This window comes from Mastomys coucha, unplaced genomic scaffold, assembly GCF_008632895.1.
Source record: "Mastomys coucha isolate ucsf_1 unplaced genomic scaffold, UCSF_Mcou_1 pScaffold1, whole genome shotgun sequence".
In the NCBI taxonomy this organism is placed as follows: Eukaryota; Metazoa; Chordata; class Mammalia; order Rodentia; family Muridae; genus Mastomys; species Mastomys coucha.
Genome location: NW_022196891.1, coordinates 86,606,220 through 86,619,537, shown reverse-complemented (window position 1 = coordinate 86,619,537; position 13,318 = coordinate 86,606,220). Strand labels below are relative to the sequence as shown.

The following is a 13,318-nucleotide window of genomic DNA, read 5'->3' as shown; positions in this document are numbered from 1 at the left end:
TTCATTTGCTAATTGTCTCTCATGAGGAGACATTATGAGAGATCACGTCTGAACAAAGACTGATGGTGGAGGGGGTGAGGTGAGGTGGGTGCTCAGGAGAACAAATGTCCTTCGCAGAGCATGGCTTGCTTTATAGAAAACTGCTTCTAGACAAACATGGTTGAGTGATTTCACAGCGGCAGGCTGCCTTTATGTAAATACTGAACCCTGGGACTCAAAAAAAAAAAAAACCTCAGAGAAAAACATGATTAATCAGCTTGAATTTACCCACCCCTCTCAACCTTCTGAAAGGACAGACAGATCAACACAGAGGAATGCATTCAAACCAGGACAACAAGCACAACAGAGTTTCACGCTGTCCTCGATAAAACCCTTCGGTTTGTTTGTCCCAGTGCGGCGATGAACATTACATGTGAGAATGCTCAAACAGCCACACAGTTTTCTAACTGCCTTTTCCTGTAAGATGCTGCCGGTTCAGCTTTTGATTGAGTCACCACACAGGCTGCATCCTTTCACTAGGTGGGCATAGGCATCAAAACATGCCTGACTTAGAGACCAGCTTGTCTACGAGCGTGCAAAGCATGTTTGGAAAAGGAGGTGATAAAAGCTCTTAGCTTGGGGGTGGGGGTCTTGTGATAAGTCTCTGATAAGTCTCACCCTGCAAAGGGAGAGTAACCCAAGCCTGAAACACTTGCTTCAAATAGGCAGAGAATTAGAAGAGAATAATTCTTGTTCCTTCGTTTCCTGTCATTTTCTTCCCTCAATGTTTAGTTAGTGCAGCCCAAGTCTGTACGGACAGAGCTGTCCTGAGAGTCAGGTGACAAGCTGCAGGCTCCTGTGGAATAGGCAGCCAGCCCCTCACATCCCAGCCAGCAGAAGAGAGAGCCTTTGGCTCTATTTCTCAGTGGCCCACCATATTTTCTTCCTTCTTCTGCAGATGATTTTTGCTTCCGTGCAAAAATTCTTATTGCCAAATAGGGATGGAAAGGGTAACGTTCAGGTATTAAAAATATTTAACTGTTCTCCTGGGGGTAATGGACCATAATGCTAATGCATCGAGGTGGCCTATGTTAATTACATCTCTCTTGAGGGTCTCTTCTACATCTTTAACAGCACTAAAGACTGTATTTAATTATAATTGTTAATGCCAAAGGTGTTTCCCACACTATCTCATAAATAGGTATAATTGCATATTTCAAATGGATTTCATGTGTACTTACAACAAATCAAACACATATTGGAAAAAAAAAACCTCCTTAATAAAAATAGTTACATGAAAAAATAAAAAATACCTTCTCAGTAGGATTATCACACATAGTGCTGAGAAAAATTTCAAGAGCAGCGTTTATATGTTGGACTGTCAGAGACTGGGAAGATCATGCATGCAGAGTGACGCTCGCAGTTGAAATGTCAGTATTCTAGCTGGCTGTTGGTCTGCTATGGGGAATCTAGTGGTCTAGTTGAGAAATAGATGTAAATGAGATTTTGAAAACAATTGCAGAACAATCTTTCAGAGAATTTAAGTTATCATTTTTAACATGTATGATCAGAGATAATTAGCTACTTGCCGTATTCAAATAACTAGTTTCTTGAAAAAATAGATATGGGGGACCAGCTGGGAGGCACAGGCCTCACGAGTTGCAGGGGAGTCACAGGGTGGCAGGGACAGGATCCTCTCAGCTTCTGAGTGACAGTGGTGGATCAGCAACTCTCTCTGCCCCATCCCTGCAAGTGGAGGGCCTGCCTCCAGGGAATGCTTTAACCCAGGGACTCGCCCATCTGCACCCTGGATTTACCAGAGGAGAGCTGATCTCCCAGAAGTACTGATACAGGCTTACAGACCCACGAGAGGAACAAGCTCTAGTCAGAGACAGCAAAACCATTTAACACCAGAGATCAACAGATGGCAAAAGGCAAACGCAAGAATCCTACCAACAGAAACCAAGACTACTTGGCTTCATCAGAACCTAGTACTCCCACCACAGTAAGTCCTGGATATCCCAAAACACTGGAAGGGTAAGATTTGGATTTAAAATCATATCTCACCATGGTGCTAGAGGAATTTAAGAAGGACATGAATAACTCCCTTAAAGAAATACAGGAGAACACAGGTAAAGAGATACAAGCTCTTAAAGAGGAAACAAAAAAATCCCATAAAGAATTATAGGAGATCACAAGTAAACAAGTAAAAGCCCTGAAAGAGGAAACACAAAAATCCTTTAAGGAATTACAGGAAAACACAACAAACAGGTGAAGGAATTGAGCAAAACCATCCAGGACCTAAAAATGGAAATTAAGAAATCACAAAGAGAGACAACTCTGGAGTTAGAAATCTTAGGAAAGAAGTCAGGAAACATAGATGCAAGCATCACTAACAGAATACAAGAGATAGAAGAGAGAATCTCAGGAGCAGAAGATACCATAGAAAACATTGACACAACAGTCAAAGAAAATGCAAAATGCAAAAAGATCCTAACCCAAAACATCCAGGAAATCCAGGACACAATGAGAAGACCAAACCTAAGGGTAATAGGTATAGAAGAGAGTGAAGACCTCCAATTAAAGGGTCAGTAAATATCTTCAACAAAATTATTGAAGAAAACTTCCCTAACATAAAGAAAGAGATGCCCTTGAACATACAAGAAGCCTATAGAACTCCAAATAGACTGGACCAGAAAAGAAATTCTTCTCATCACATAATAATCAAAACATCAAATGCACAAAACATAGAAAGAATACTAAAAGCAGTAAGGGAAAAAGGTCAAGTAACATATAAAGGCAGGCCTATCAGAATTACACCAGACTTCTCACCAGAGACTATGAAAGCCAGAAGATCCTGGGCAGATGTCATACAAACCCTAAGAGAACACAAATGTCAGACCAGATTACTATACCCAGCAAAACTCTCAATCACCATAGATGGAGAAACCAAAGTATTCCACGACAAATCCAAATTCACACAATATATTTCCATAAATCCAGCCCTTCAAAGAGTAATAAATGGAAAACTCCAACACAAGGAGGGGAACTACATTCCTGAAAAAGCAAAAATGTAATCTTCCAACAAAACTAAAAGAAGATAGCCACATGAATGGAATTCCAGATTTAACAACAAAAATAACAGGAAGCAACAATGACTTTTCCTTAATATCTATTAATATAAATGGACTCAATTCCCCAATAAAAAGACATAGACTATTAGATTGGGTATGTAAACAGGACCCAACATTTTGTTGCATACAGAAAACCCACCTCAGTGACAAAGACAGACACTACCTCAGAATAAAAGGGTGGAAAACAATTCTCCAAGCCAATGGTCCCAAGGAAAAAGCCGGAGTAGCCATTCTAATATTGAATAAAATTGACTTTCACCCTAAAGTGATCAAAAAAGATAAGGAGGGACATTTCATATTCATCAAAGGTATGATCTACCAAGATGAATTCTCAATTCTGAACCTCTATGCTCCAAATCAAAGGGCATCTACATTCATACAAGAAACTTACTAAAGCTCAAAGCACACATTACACCGTACACAATAGTAGTGGGAGATTTCAACACTCCACTCTCTGCAATGGATAGATCATGGAAACAGAAACTAAACCAGGACACAGTGAGACTAACAGAAGTTATGAAACAGATGGATTTAACAGATATCTATAGAACCTTTTATCCTAAAACAAAAGGATATAGCCTCTTCTCAACACATCATGGTACCTTCTCCAAAATTGACCATATAATTGGTCACAAATCAGGCCTCAACAGATACAAGAAGATTGAAATAATTCCTTGTATCCTATCAGATCACCATGGACTAAGGCTACTCCTCAATAACAACATAAACAATAGAATGCCCACATACATGTAGAAGCTTAACAACACTCTACTCAATGATAATGTGGTCAAGGAAGAAATAAAGAAAGAAATTAAAGACTTTCTAGAGTTTAATGAAAATGAAGCCACAACATACCCAAACTTATGGGACACAATGAAAGCAGTCCTAAGAGGAAAACTCATAGCTTTAAGTGTTTACAAAAAGAAACTGGAGAGAGCATATACCAGCAATTTGACAGCACACCTGAAAGTGCTAGAACAAAAAGAAGCAAATTCACCCAAGAGGAGTCAAAGGTAGGAAATAATCAAACTCAGGGCTGAAATCAACCAAATAGAAACAAAAAGAACTATACAAAGAATCAACCAAACCAGGAGCTGGTTCTTTGAGAAAATCAACAAAATGGATAAACCACTAGCCAGACTAACTAGAGGGCACAGAGACAGTGTCCTAGTTAACAGGATCAGAAATGAAAAGGAAGACATAACAACAGACACTGAAGAAATCCGAAAACTCATGAGATCCTACTACAAAAGCCTATACTCAACAAAACTGGAAAACCTGGGTGAAATGGACAATTTTCTAGACAGATACCAGGTACCAAAGTTAAATCAAGATCAGATAAATGATCTAAACAGTCACATATCTGCTCATGAAATAGAAACAGTCATTAAATAGTTTCCCAACCAAAAAAAAGCCCAGGACCAGATGGGTTTAGTGCAGAGTTTTATCAAACATTCAAAGAAGACCTAACTGAAGGCACTCTACCCAATTTGTTCTATGAAGCCACAATTACTCTTATACCTAAACCACACAAAGACCTAACAAAGAAAGAAAACTTTAGACCAATTTCCCTTATGAATATTGATGCAAAAATTCTCAATAAAATTCTTGCAAACCGAATCAAAGAACACATCAAAACGATCATTCACCATGATCAAGTAGGCTTCATCCCAGGGATGCAGGGATGGTTCAATATACAGAAATCTATCAACGTAATTCACTACATAAACAAAGTCAAAGAAAAAAACCATATGATCATCTCATTAGATGCTGATAAAGCATTTGGCATATAATACACATACAAGCATATACACAGTGCTTAGTATTAAGCAATGTACTGACTTATAGATTTTTATGCTTTTAATTCTTTTAGGGTTCCAACAAAGGCAGCCTCTGTTGCAGTAAATCTCCAATCCAAATAAACCAGGGCAAAGAAACCACAACTCAATTAATGTGAATGCATGCTGTGTGCCTAGATTGGGCAGATCTACCACTACACTGCCATCTTCCCCATCTATAAGACCCCTTATAACTTGCAGTTTCTCCAGGCCACGTGCTTCTGCTCCACTTTCCTTCCACCTCCACCTCCATTGTCCTCTCTTCCTCTATCCAACCCGGAGGAAGTCCCGCTACTTGCCTAGTGATTGGCTCCTTTATTCATTAGGGGATTGGTTCACAAGAACAGCACCAGGCCCATCCACAACACTTCCCCTTTTCTTTTCTAATAAAAAACAAAACCTTTCTCTCAATATAGAGCACAAGTATTACCATTTTATAATTTATAAGGTGTAGATAAACCTAACACCCAGTCCATCAACTTTGTCATTAAGATGGAACATTGTCATCTATCCTAAATTAAAAGACATCATTCTACACCAGAATCATGTCCTGGCTTTAGATAGTATGCCATCTGAAAATCATCCTCTTAAATCTACTCTCTCAAAGTAAATAGCCTGGGTTGGCTATGAGACTATAAGTAGTTTTTCAACACCACCAGAAACCCAAGAATGACCAAACATTAACTGAAACTATATAAGGAGCCTAACACAGCTTCTAGAACTGAGACAAATTGTAGAGACAGCTGCCTACTTACACAGCCCCAGTAAGTCAGGAAGATGGAGCATGTCTTCAGCCTTCTGGCCCAGGATAATCTGACAGACTTTAGAGAAACGGGAATACTAAGGACTAGCCTATTCTGTCTTGGCAGAACTAAGCTGTCCTAACCTGTAAATTGTGTCCTTTCAAGAACAGTACAGGTCTGCAGGAGAGATTGGTAATTTTCTGCCTAGTGGTGGCTAGCCACAAATGTACAGCCTCACCTAGAGGTAAGATGCTCACTTGCAAGCCGGGCCGTGGTGGTGCACGCCTTTAATCCCAGCACTTGGGAGGCAGAGGCAGGTGGATTTCTGAGTTCGAGGCCAGCCTGGTCTACAAAGTGAGTTCCAGGACAGCCAGGGCTACTCAGAGAAACCCTGTCTCGAAAAACCAAAAAAAAAAAAAAAAAAAGATGCTCAGTTGCTTCTTTGAATCCACAAATGGGAAGCTGTTAGGAGATTTGTCTCAACAACGAGACTGGCTTCCAGGCAGTTAGGATGAGGGTCTTAAAGCCTATACCCACAGTGACACACCTATTCCAACAGGGCCACACCTCCTGATAGTGCCACTCCCTAGGCTGAGCATATAGAAACCATCACACCAGAGATTTGGACCAGCATCAAATCTTCCTCAGTTTGCTCTAGGTGTTTCATCCCAGCTAGAGTTAAGATTCTGCTGACTACAGCTACACAGAAGACACCGTGAACTCACCTATGAGATCTATGAGGCTTCATCTGCCCAATGAGTCCTATTCTCTCTTAGAGAATTTTATATGTATTTTGTGGGAAATGGCTACAAGTAAGGTATAGTATTCTCCGTTTCGATGAGCTTAAGCTTTCTGGAGGAGACACACAGATGTTGTTCTTGTCACGTTGCTGCAGGGAATGGAGCTGGTCCAACTCAGTGGCATGCCAGGTCTCAGAACCATAACATGCTGTGCCCTGTACCAAGAATGAAGTGTGGCAGAGATAGAAGTGTGAGGCATTCGTTCCAAAAAAGGAGTATGATACTCATACTGTAGCCAGCTAGTCTAGACCATTTGAAGAAACATGTTTTCAGTTCAGTTTCCTGTGAGGTGGGCAAAAACAAACAAACAAACAAACTAAACTAAACAAAAACTAAAAAAAAACCCCAACCAATCAAACAAAAACAAACAAAGCAAGAATTCACCCCTAAGCATCAAGGTCACCAAAATATGGTGGCGACTTATTTAACATGGGCAAACTATGAAAGAGTACGGGCATGAACTCATCAGGGACTCATTCCTTGAGACATCATGCTGGTACTTCTTTTGTGGGTAAAAAGGAGGTGCTATGTATTTCTGAAGACCGTTGGGCTCTCTGGAGGTAAGGGCACCGACTGGAAAAGCTTTCAGCATTCGGAGTCAGCTGTGCCTCTTTCAAGAGATAGCGGATGGAAGTATGATCAAAGGCTCTTCCCCCGTGCTAGAAGGGAAATCAATTTAACTGGAAATGAAAATGCAGATTCCTTTAAAACACCCCCACAGTCTTCTGTCTTCTGGATTTGCATATTTCTAATTCCCATTTCGATTCTTTTCCATTTCAGTTTTGTTTACGAAAGTAAAAAAAAAAAATTAGTCTAAACCGGCATCCTACTAAGGACTGTGGTCATCTACCCCTCTGTGTCAAAAACTGGAAAGGGCATGCTTCCGCATTTTAATTCTAAGTAGTGGGAAATCTTTAGCCTGAATATAGATATTACAGTGTACTTCGCAACCCAAGAAACACCCCATGTAATTATTGTACAAGCAGTGCTACCTCCTCAAGAATGTGCATACCCAGGGTGAAGGAATCAACGCCACTAGCCTCATAGGAAACAATCTTAGAACATACGTGGTACTGATTTAATATTCATAGTGAATCATTGTGCTGATCCATTTTAACCTTCAATCTGACACAGCCTAGAATTAGCTGAAAAGGGTTTCAATTGAGGACTTGTTTAAGTCAGGTTGGTCTGTGGGCATGTCTGAGGGGGAATCGCCTTGATTGTTAATTGAGGTGGGAAGATCCACCGTGGATGTGGGCAAAGCAAATCGAGCTCTCTGGATGGAAGAGCAGCCTCAGGCAGCTGGGGTGCAGGCCTTGCTCTATGCTGTTGACTATGGATGTGATGTGACCTGCTGCTTTCAGTCCTACCTTGCTTGTTTTCCCTGACTAGAAGTACTGCAACTTGCAATGGTTAGCCAAATGAATCCTTACATTCTCCGAGTTGCTTTTGGTCAGGATGATTTGTCATAGCAACAGTGATGACACCAGAACAGTCATCCATCTGACATACTACACAGGGAGTGGAAACATCTGACACACTACACAGGGAGCGGAAACACATGGGGTTCCAGGGTTGGGCATGGGGGGGAAGGGGGGAGGACCCAGCAAGAATGAAGAAGACAGAGCCAGGCAGTAGTGGCGCACGCCTTTAATCCCAGCACTTGGGAGGCAGAGGCAAGCAGATTTCTGAATTCGAGGACAGCCTGGTCTACAGAGTGAGTTCCAGGACAGCCAGGGCTACACAGAGAAACTCTGTCTCAAAAAACCAAAAACCAAAAACCAAAAACCAAAAACCAAAAACAACCCCCAAAAAACCTCCAAAACAAAATAAAACAAAACACAAAACAAAACAAAACAAAAAAAAACAAAGAATGAAGACAAAGAATACGATGCTCCTTTTAAATTGATTAGTTACTTATGACAGCATTCAAAACACAAGCAAACACCACTGAGTGTGTAGCGCTATATCACTACCAAGTATGACAGACTGTAGTCTTGAGGTAACTTGCCAACATCTTCTCTACTACAGACAGCAGCAGGGATGTGTGAACCTGGGGGAGGTAAGGGAGGGGTCACTCCTCTACTAACTCCTTCATCCACTCAGTGTATTTGCTAAGGACTTTGTCTTTGATGGTTTGGAGGAAGAGTGAGTGAGAGGCGTCTGGTGGACCAAGTGTTTCACATACAAGCACAACTTCTCTCTCCCCTTAGCCTTCCTTGTGGAGGCATCCATATTTGGTTATATGTGTATTTTTAGTCAACACAGGGACAGTTGCTTTCTGATTCAGACCCAAAATCTTAGCTTCTCTGTAGGAAGAGAAGCCTGACTACAGGAGAGAAAAAAAATCCTCTTTATTGACCCTGTTGTAAAATTAAGTGAAACCCAGGCTTTAAGTAAAAAGGCGTACTGGATTAGGAATTCACATGGCATAAATGACAGGTGTTATGTGGGGGAAGTGGGCATAGAGTCTTGCTAGATATTCTAGGCTGGCCTTGAACTTGCAATTCCCTTGCCTCTACATTCTAGGTGTTGGGTTATATCTCCATCAAAGCAGCCACTTATTAATAGAGAGACTGGGGAAGCCGTTTAACCACTCTTTGGTATGGGATGTCTTAATTATAAAGCCGAGGAGATTTGGCTAGGTAACCTCTATGCTTCCTATTAGTGGTGTACATCATGATGTAGTTATTGAACACATTCTCTGTAAATATCAGGACCATGTGAGCTAGAATTAACACATTATCTCTGCCTTTAAGTATTTACAGTCCAGTCAGTATGAAGATATGGGTAATCCCACTTAGCTGTTAGAAAAGCAGATATAACCATTTGATACATTTCCATTCCTATCTGGTTCTATGCTGTGCAAATAGCTGCGCCCCCTCTCTTCTGAGCCCTGTTTCATGGCTTCTCAGACACCGCACCCCCTCATTTTCCCCTTGCCTTACCCTAGTGCCTCTCCACTCTTTGCTCTCTGTGCCTCTTCACACTCTGCTATCTGTGCTGACTGCGTATGCTCCTTGACTTGGTTCTCTTCCATCTTTGCACACTTTCTCGATAGCCTCAGAGGTCTGTCTCAGCACCGTCTGTGTTCTTCTGGTCCCACCTCTTCCTTCAGTGGAGACTTCATTTGATCTCCGGTTTATATTTCTGTCTACCACTCACTCGATTGGCACACTGGTATAGTTCACTGACTCTTTGATCTTCCCCTTTGTCCTCTCCAGTCTCCTTAGTAAAGAACATGGCTTTCCATTTATCTGGTCTTAGTAATTTTCCTACTAATACACACACTTTCATATCTTTAAGGAGATTAACATTTTCCTGTCATAAGCACGCAGAGACATTTATTCTTAGGTACTAATATTTTCATTGCCTTTTTGTTGTTGTTGTTGCTGTTTCAAATTCTAGACTTAAATCAGCCATTGAGCAAGTAGCTTCCAGTCACTGAGGTAATGAGATTAGTAACTGAAGGAAAAGACACACTACTACTAATAAACTCATAATGATTTAAACAGCATGTATTGTATAGTAATAATATTTGAATGAATGCAGTGTTATAAACTGTACTCTGAGGTTTTATTCATGGTAGCATGAATGTACACAATGATGTGTTAGAATGGTGGCTTGTGTCAGGACACACCACACACTAGGCCCAAACAATTCCACATGTAAGAAGTTTAATTGAAAGGGGGGGGTAGTGGTGGAAAAAGAAGAGGGGGAGAGAGAGAGCAAGGGAGGAGCATTCCCCATATATAAACATATAGTGACGTGGTGGCTGCAGGTAAAGGTGGGAGGTGAGCCCAATGGATTCTGGGAATATGGCAACTGTTGCCTTGGCAACAGGTCCATGAGGCCCACTTTGTGACATCACGGGCTTTTAAGGCCCTGATGCCAACCCACAACACATGAGGGAAGAGATGAAGAGCTTAAGCACCTAAGCTAGGAGCTGAGGCCTTTGCTTCAGCCCTCCTCCAACCCCAGCACTGGAAATGGAATCTCACATACTATAGCACTGACCCACATCCCTTCAGAAAATAGTTTGTATTTTGAGATGATGTCAAACTAAGGTTCTTAGGCCGGCCTTGATGGTGCTTTTTAAGTGGCTGAAGTTTCAGTTCTCTGGCCTCAGCCTCCAGTAGCAGGGTCACAGGCTCAACCATCCAGCTTGACTCTAGCCCGGCCTTGATGTTACTCTGTAACCAGCTGAGTTTGTGGTTGTCCAGCCTCAGCCTCCAGTAGCGGGGTCACGGGCCTCAACCATCCAGCTTGGCTCAGCTATTGTGAAAGACAAATTCTTATATGAGAAGGCCATCTGTATGCCATCTGGGATGACACAAGACAACGGAAATGGGATCCATAAGGGTGACTGAATCTTGGGACATTATGTCATGAGTCACTGCAACTAATGTTGAAGTCATTTTTTTTAAAAAAAGTATGAAAACAACCGGTCCTGGTTCTGCACAACCAAGATAAATTAGGTCTAAGAATTCTCTTTTGTTTGGGTTGTGAGAGACAGATTAAGCCTCCAGGTTGGGTATGGTAGGAGGTACCGTCTTTTAATTAAAAGAGGTTTGCAGAATGTTCAGGAGGAGTAAAGAGCAAATTACAGAGGATCCCTTACTTGGTGCTTGCTCTGCTGAGGAGGCTCACGGTACCTGAGGCCCTCATACTGCTGTACACACTTGTGGATGTCTATAGCAGTCACACCCTTATCTCTCAAGTATCCCGGGCAGCGGGGCAGGACTCAAGTCCTCATAGTAACAATGTGTAGCTCCAACATGAGACAGCTTCCAAATAACTGGAGCTATCTACTGATCTACCTATCTACCTATCTACCTATCTACCTATCTACCTATCTACCTATCTACCTATCTACCTATCTATCTATCTATCTATCTATCTATCTATCTATCTATCTATCTATCTATCTATCTATCTATGTATCTATCTATGTATCTATCTATCTATATCTATCCATCCATCCATATATATTGATATCTCATCTATCTATCCATCCATCCATTCATATATTGATATCTATCTATCCACCCATCCATCCATCCATCCATCCATTCATCCATCCATCCATATATATTGATATCTATCGATCTATCCATATATATTGATGCTCTATCATCTATCTATCTATCTATCTATCTATCTATCTATCTATCTATCTATCATCTATCCATCCATCCATCCATCTATCTATCTCATAGCATGTATGTTTTATGATCCATTATGGAGTAGTGATTTCCTAATCTGGCATCTTCTCAGTGCTTTAGCCTTGAGCGATATAGACATTGCCAGCTATACAATTTGGAATTTGGAATTTGGAAGCTTCAGGGTTCAGTGTTGGTAGTAATGCTAATTGTGTGTCTAATTTAGACAAAGTCAATTTAATTCTTCTTGTCAGTTTAACTTTACAGGAACAGCTTGCATGTTTCTGGCGGGTCCATATGACTTTCCAGGACAACGGAGCACCAACCATCTCTAAGGCAGATACCATTGCATGTGAGGAACAAGCCAGCACCTCACGTCCTTTCCATTTTATACTCACTTAGCTAGTCCTCTACAGCAATAGGGTAAGTGAGGGAGAGAGTGTATGGGACCCAACAGGGAGCTTCCATCACAAGGGAAGCTAAGCCTGTAAGGAACAGCTGAACTGGAGTGATTTCTACTGTAGGCTTGGTGGAGGATGGAGAGTTGAGGGTAAATAAGATAGAGATAGAAGAGTTCAATATAGCAGTAAGAATTGGGAGGAGCTCAGCTAGGCTGGTTCGTCCAGCTACCTCCCTGCATCCTGTGTCCTCGGTACTAGGGGGCCCCTTCTCATGGAGCGCTTTTAGGACCAGATTCTGGGAATTGCAGAAAATCCTTTAGTGACTTCATAGGAGGATGGAGAGGGAAGTATGCTTTCTCAGGTTCCTGTAAGACTGTGATTGTACCGGGGGGGGGGGGGGGGGGGGGGGGGGGGCTTACTTTTGAGTGGTATAATATATCCAGTACCTACATAAATGTTCAGCTGTTGGAAATGAAGATTTTGCTCAAATTCAAACTATGCAGGGGTGGGGGGTGTCTCAGATGGTAATGTTGCTGTGTAAGCTTGAGGACCAGAAGTTAGATCCCCAGAGCCCAGGTTACATGGCTGGGTATGTATGGTGATGAATGTCTGGAGTCCCAGTGTAGGGGAGGTGAGGGCAGGAGAATCCAGGGGCTGCTGCACACACAGGCAGCTTAGTCCCACCAGTGAGCTCTAGGTCAGTGAGAGTCCTTGTCTCCAGACAGAAGATGGAGAACCTCTGATGTCCACCTCTGGCCTCCACACACAGTGCACATGTGCACAACACGTATGCATACACCTAAGAACCTATGAAAGATTACAAAATAATATTTAATATAATACCAGAGTGAGAATCCACCTAAGAAAGTCAGAGACATTGACATCAAGTCTGGGAGTGACAGCATGGGTGTGGCTCTCCGTGTTACTCGGAAAATGTATCTCCTTTGATTTCAAACTGTCCAAACCCAAAATAAACGACGTGACAGCATAAAGTATTCCCCACAATGCTAGCCATCTTTGACATAAATGTACACACGTGCAGAGTTGTGGGTCCCCAGTCAGCTCCACCATAGGGCACAGCAGCACGGAGAGGCAGGACTCACAGTCTGAGGCACATGACAGCCAGAGCTGATTTGGAGGTCCCCAGGCCTGTGAAGAGGCTGGGGCTGTGGGGTTCTCAGGATCTTGGACACCCAGGTGCTGCTGGAAGTCAAGGAACATCTGAGAACAGAATCTGGGTGGGGAACTGAGGTGGGGGGGG

At 42.0% G+C, this 13,318-nt stretch overlaps 2 long non-coding RNA genes across 5 annotated transcripts in view; one reads left to right on the top strand and one right to left on the bottom strand.

Moving 5' to 3' along the window:
• Positions 1–13,318, bottom strand: part of LOC116068640 — a 31,222-nt gene that overhangs the window by 11,387 nt on the left and 6,517 nt on the right. Inside the window, exon 4 of one of the 3 annotated variants that reach the window (XR_004109650.1) lies at positions 10,271–10,769. The exons of 1 other annotated variant lie outside the window; for it this stretch is intronic. This is a non-coding gene — a long non-coding RNA (uncharacterized LOC116068640). Of the gene's footprint in view, positions 1–10,270; positions 10,770–12,516; positions 12,865–13,318 lie in introns of those variants that run through there. One more of the 3 variants, XR_004109647.1, reaches the window with a different exon arrangement.
• The window catches only part of LOC116068646, a 6,295-nt gene continuing 3,374 nt past the window's right edge, over positions 10,398–13,318 (top strand). For both annotated transcript variants that reach the window (XR_004109651.1, XR_004109652.1), the window contains exons 1-2: positions 10,398–10,926; positions 11,911–12,079. This is a non-coding gene — a long non-coding RNA (uncharacterized LOC116068646). The remainder of the gene's footprint in view (positions 10,927–11,910; positions 12,080–13,318) is intronic.